The 6,319-nt window shown below is 37.9% G+C and overlaps 1 pseudogene; it reads right to left on the bottom strand.

The window, feature by feature from the left end:
- Positions 1 to 144: 144 nt before the first annotated feature.
- On the bottom strand, positions 145 to 807 carry LOC102865043 (annotated as a pseudogene).
- Between the last annotated feature and the right edge of the window lie 5,512 nt (positions 808 to 6,319).

Consider the following 6,319-nt stretch of genomic DNA (forward strand, 5'->3'; position numbering starts at 1 on the left):
AGTAAATATTTTAGACTTATAGGGATTACATTTCTCAAAAATGAAGAGCAAGTCAACAGATTTCAACTTGACTCCGTGAATTTGCCTTAAACGCAACAATAACCAACTGATTTTTTTCAATTCCTCGTTTTATCATTGGTTTGATCAATCAATATACACTAATTCCACTTCAAAAATCAGTTTTGCGTTCGGTAGAATTTTGGCATCAGGTTGTCCTTTTCCCCCATAAGCCCACTCTGGTTCAATCTCTAGGCGAGCCTTTTCTCCTTTACTCATAGTCAAGAGTGCTTCATCCCATCCTCTGATAACATTACTAGTTTCAACCTTAAAGCCTAAAGGCCTGACGTTTTTCTTTTTCTTTGACCTTGTTCGAATATTTGTATCAAAACCAGTACCATCCTGTAGCGTTCCTGTGTACCAACAAAGAACATCTCCCTTTTAATTAAAGTTGGTTTTACCTCCCTTTTTAAGACCAGATGTTGTATATTTCGGTGGGCCCTCTTATAAAGTCTCTTCAGACTTAGTTCCTTTGGGTTTGTTGTCATTAACTTTCACGTTTTTCACCTGTTCCAACACCTTCTTTATCCTTTCAGTACCTTTGAAATGGTTAGGTTCAAAAAGATGGTGTATAGGCTGTAACCAAATAGTGGTCCTTGTTAGCTGTCTTGGCCATATTTTTAATGTTTCCTAACAGCTTATGTTCTGCAAGGAACCAATATGAACCGTGATCTTGGAGAAACTTGGTATGTCCTTCCCGGGCAACTGCTCCCTGCGCAGTTGCTCAACGGTCCACGTCCGGGTGGGGGACAATCGCCGTCAACGTCCACTGCTGCTGCCTCTACTCTACTGAGCCAACAATGCTCCACGATGCCTCCACTCCTTTTTTTTGGGGGGGGGGTTCATCAAATGTGATATTGGATTTTGTGCACGGTGTGAGAAAACTGCTCCCACTCGCAACCACAAACCCACGGAAGAGGCAAGCAGATTTTGCCACAATGCACAGGGCATGGGCTATTGTTGATCCATCACTTAGGGTTTTGGAGCTGATTGGAGAGCCAGTCCAGGCCTTCGGGAAGCCTATCTCCACTGGCGACACAAGCAACCTGGATGGAGCAGTTTCTCTGGAGGAGGGAATGGAGGCCGAGCTGGTGTGTTCTTTCTGCTGCCTTCATAGCAGTCGAGAGGTCCTGTTTATTTACAAATACCAACCAAACTGCCTCTCTGAGCTCATCTTCTGCTAGCATTCTGGTTGTATAGCTCCTCTTGGGCCTCACTGACCCACTCTATGTCGTTACTGTCGGCCACAGAAATCAGACCTGGGCTATTTTGAAAATAATGTGGCCACAAAGACCTGATTTCGTCCTGGCCGCCGGCATCCCAGACTTGGAAGCTCATATTGTTATATTCTGCTTTGACTTACTTTGGACATGTTGCAAGGCGGGACCAGTCCTTGGAGAGGGACGGCATGCTTGGAAGGGTGGAGGGGACAGCACAGGAGATGAAGACCCTCGCTGAGATGAATTGATTCAGTGACTGGGGTAATGGGGGTAGGTGTGTCTGAGACAATAAGACAGGCACAGGATGGAGCAGGACTTAGGGCTGTTGTACATAGGGTCACTATGAGTTGCAGGTAACTCGACGGCACAAAACAACAACTGTCTCCACATTGAAACCTATTGTGCTGATGGGGCTACAACTTCTCCCAGCTTCAGTTTATACAGGGTGGTGGTTTCTCCAGCTGCATCCAAACCTACCATAAGGATTCACATCTCCCTTTTTTCCAAATAGACTCTTAAAACGCTTTTTTAAAAAGTTCCCCATTATAACTGAATTGTTACCTGTCCCCGCTCTGAGCCTGGAGTTCAGTTAAATCCTAAATAGCCATTAGGATTTCGGTTCTCAGCAAAATGAAAAGGAGCATTGAGCTCTCTCTGTTTTCTTAAGTTAGATGGACTACAATTTAACTAAGGGCTTCTGGTGGCTTAGTGGTAAGGAGTTAACATTGCCAACCCAAAGGCACACCTTTGAATTCACCAACTGCTCTGTGGGAGAAAGACAAGCCATCTTCTCCGGTGCAATTTAGTGCCTCTGAAAGCCTGCTAGAGGGTCAGTTCAAAGTCAACTCTGAGGCCCTGGTACAGGACAACAGGTTATGCATTTACCCATTAATGAATTGGTAGTTTGTTTCCAGGTTTTAACTATTATAAATAAAGCTGCTACAAATATTTGTAAGTAGATTTTGTGTGTGTGTTTGAGTCTACATTTTAATATCTCCAGATATAATGGCTGGCTTTTATAAGTGCATGCAGTCCAGAAATCTTGGGCAAATTTGCTGCAGAAGACCTCATTTAAGCATTAAAAGGTTGTTGCTTTAAAGACTAAAATGTACCTGACTCAAGCTGTGATATTCTCAAGAGGTTCATATGCATGTGAAAGCTAGAGAATTAATAAGGAAGACCAAAGAAGAATTAGTGCATTTGGATTGTGATGTTAACAAAGACTATTGGCTATATTATGGACTGACAGAAGAACAAAGTACGTCTTGGTAGAAGCATAGCCTGATGTTCCTTAGAAGAGAGGATAATGAGACTTAATCTCATGTAATTTGAACATATTATCCAAATAGATGAGTCCCTAGTGAAGGGTATTGCTTGGTAAAATAGAGGTGATTAGAAAAAGGAAGACCTTCAACAATATGAATTGACAAGTAGGTATCTGCAACAATTAATTCTAACATTGCAACAATTATGAGAACCAAGTTGTGTTTTATTCTGTGATGCATAGCATTACTGAGTCAACTCGATGGCATCCAACAACAAACATGATAAACTATATATGCAAATATATAGTTTTGTAAAAATATGCATTATTCTTTTCCAAAGTGGCTATAGCATTTTACATGCCTACCAACAATGAGTTAAAGTGTTTTTTATAATAACTGAATAAAATCTTACCTATATTTGAAGTTCACGTTCTAGTTCTCTGTGAAGCCTCTTCTCCTTGTCCATTTTTATCGACACTCACTGTAGCAATGGGCTCGAACTTATCAGAGATCATTAGGATGGTGCAGAATAGGGTCTTAGGGTTGTTATGACTTGAAGTCATCTATGGTGTCAGAGGTTTATTGTTCAAAATGTCTTTCTTAGCCTTGATTAACTGCTTATTTTGTGATCAAGTATTAATTTATAAATGAGATAGGATTAGAGTGAGATACTGACCCACCCTCATAAAGGCCTATATAAGATCACTCACTGGAGCACAATATTAGCTCTCTTTTGGGGTACTCACTTCCCAGGGACACCGCATCCACCTGTGCTACTGTATTCTGGCCCTTTGTTCACCAGTCTCTGCAACATGAGTTATTTCCCTGACAGGGTGAGTTTCCGTGAGACCTTCCAGAAAACCTCTGAACCCAAGGGACATAGAGGATCACCTAACAACAGCAACAACGCTGTTATGTGTGTGTGTGTGTGTGTGTGTGTGTGTAATGTATTTACACAGTCTTCTGCTATTTGAATATTCCTTCTAAATTCTCATCGTTCCATCTGAATTGAAAATCTTCATCTAACATTACAATTATTATCCTTAGATATTCCCTCCTCAAAACTTGGATAGTTATTACTGATAAGAAAATGTTTATTAAAATGCTTAAAGTTGGGTAGGTAAAAAAGTAATAAGAATAAGATTCTTATTCTTTTTCCACAGTAGTTTTCTTTGACCAATTTTCTCATCAGAAATATTTGACTCTTGTATAAAGTCTAGAATGATTCTTATTAAGCAGCGTAGGAAAGTACAGTTAACTAAATTAGGGACTATTCTATATTGTTCCTGAAACAACTTTAATAATATCTGTATGAAGATGTTAAACCACTAGAGAAATATAAAAATATTGTATCAACTTTTTAATTAGAATGGCTTAATTAAATTGCAGATTTTTATTGCTTTTCTCTGAGTATGCTTAGTCCAACTATACTAGCATTAATTGACATAAGCACCACAGCATGCTGGTAATGGCCCTTGGGGGAGGGAAGCCAATTAGTCCCTTTGCCAATTTTCATGATGTAAATACTCCAAACATGGTCAATTTCAAGTTTTTCATCCTGATGTCACTGAATGCAGATCTGGGGAGATGTTTATAATTGACTATCATAAATTAGCTCTAGTTGGTTCTAGTACAATTATTAGATACAAGCACACACATTATACATTGCACAGTCTTAACTAGTGGGAAATTATTTATGGTACATTGTTGTTTTCAGGTGTGCCTGCATCAAGTATGACTAGTAGCAACAATATGAAAAATGGATCTGAACCCTGTCCGGTACCATCGTCATAATCTTGGATGCACACAAACCCATTGCTGCAGTCACTTGTGTCAGTCCACATGGTTGAGAACCTTCCTCTCTTTAGCCATCTCTCTCCATGATACATAGGAAGATTCAAATGAGCAACATGCATATAGACACTGGGAGTTTTAAAAACAAATACTTCAGTCTTCAAAACCCAATTTTTATTCTCACTCCGGTGAGGAACTGTACTTCCAAAGCAGAAATACATGGTTCAAATCCACTAGTTGCTCAATGGGACAAAGATGGGTAATCTCTTCACATGCAACTTACTGCCTTGTGAAAACCCTCCGGAGGGTCAGCTATGGGTCAGTTCTGGTTAGATGGTACATAACAGTACTACCTTCTAATGTTTATTGCTTTCTGAAATTGGAACGCTAACAGCATCTTTTGGCATAATCCTGATGCACTTCTTTCTTGATTTTGAACCATTTAGTGTTTCCTTGCTCTATTCAGATGACTGATTTCTGGTCTAAGAGTAGGTTTTACATGAACACAATCAAGTAGTCTGGGATTCCAATTCTTTTCAACGTTAGAATCCAATGAAAGATTCCTATTTTCTTTTTGTGATGATCCACACAGTTAAATGCATTTGCATAGACAATAAAACACAAACAGACATTTTTGTGGTATTCTTTGCTTTCAGCCAAGATCCATCTGACATTGGCAATGATGTTACTATTGCCATAGCTCCTTCTAAACCCAGCTTGTATTTCTGGTAATTCTCTGTTGATGCACTAAAACAATTAGAACCAAATACATCTTTAATATAATTTATCAGAGTTGAATATATAATTTGATTGAGCTAGATTCTATCCTTTAATCCTTTTCACACTCTGAATATAAAACATTATCAATGTTATGATTTTTTTATATGCTACATTTTTAACTTCAGTGATGTCAAGTTATACTTATGTGGCACTAGAGAAATAAAACAATTATATATTTGGTACTTATATGAATTAAATGAAATATGTTCTATACTTCAAGTCAAAGTTGACTGTTACTGATCACACACACACACAAAATACATTGTGTTATTCACCATCACAAGAACATGGAAACAGCTCAAATGTCCAACCACAATATAATGGATTGAAAAATTATGGTACATTCACACGATGGAATACAGAGCCCCATGCAAGAGCAATGATTTTAGAAATTACTACCTAACTTGGGAGGGATTAGAGAGCATTACGCTGAGTGAACTAACTCAATCCCAAAAGGATAAATACTGTAAAATACCATTATTATAGAATGAGTATCAGGATCCAAGGGGGGAAGGGGAAAATAGGGTAAGGAGGAGTGAAGGTGTAATTATAGGGCCATACAATTTGGGGAGTGTAAAGGAAATGTGAAAGATCTAGTGTGAAAATGTATATGAATTTTGTAAATAAAGCAGTACAAAATAAAAATTAAAAAAGATGAGACATCATAAAAAACAAAATACATTATGTCAGTAGATTTTCAGTAAATATTTCTTCTCAGCACAAAGCTGAAAAATCTATTCTTCCCATCTGTCTTGCAACTCATTCAGAAGTATGGAACTAAGATTAGAAAGTTGCTCTTTAAACAATAAAGTGGACAATTATTTGCCTAAAGAGAGAAGAAATATTCTGCCTTATCCTTTCCTACATTCTACTGCTAGAATGCTCATATGATGGCTGGAACTCTAGCAAATATTTTAGACTATGAGGAAAAAGGACATACTCATGCCTATATTATCTATATTTCCAATACTTAGCATAATATATGGTATGAAGAAAAATATGCAGTAAATATTGGTTGAGTAAATATATACCCTTTACCATATCCTTTGAATTCTGTTTTATGGAAGAATTGAGCACTTACAGTGTTGTAATAATAGAGGTATTTTATCTATATTTTCATAATCCTATGTTATGCCAAGTCTCATTTCCAGATCTTTACACACATAAACTGGTCTTATGAAGAATAATTTTGAAGTCCCCACT

This window comes from Elephantulus edwardii, unplaced genomic scaffold (genome assembly GCF_000299155.1).
Source record: "Elephantulus edwardii isolate Elephantulus edwardi_28Jun2011 unplaced genomic scaffold, EleEdw1.0 scaffold00165, whole genome shotgun sequence".
NCBI classification, from domain to species: Eukaryota; Metazoa; Chordata; class Mammalia; order Macroscelidea; family Macroscelididae; genus Elephantulus; species Elephantulus edwardii.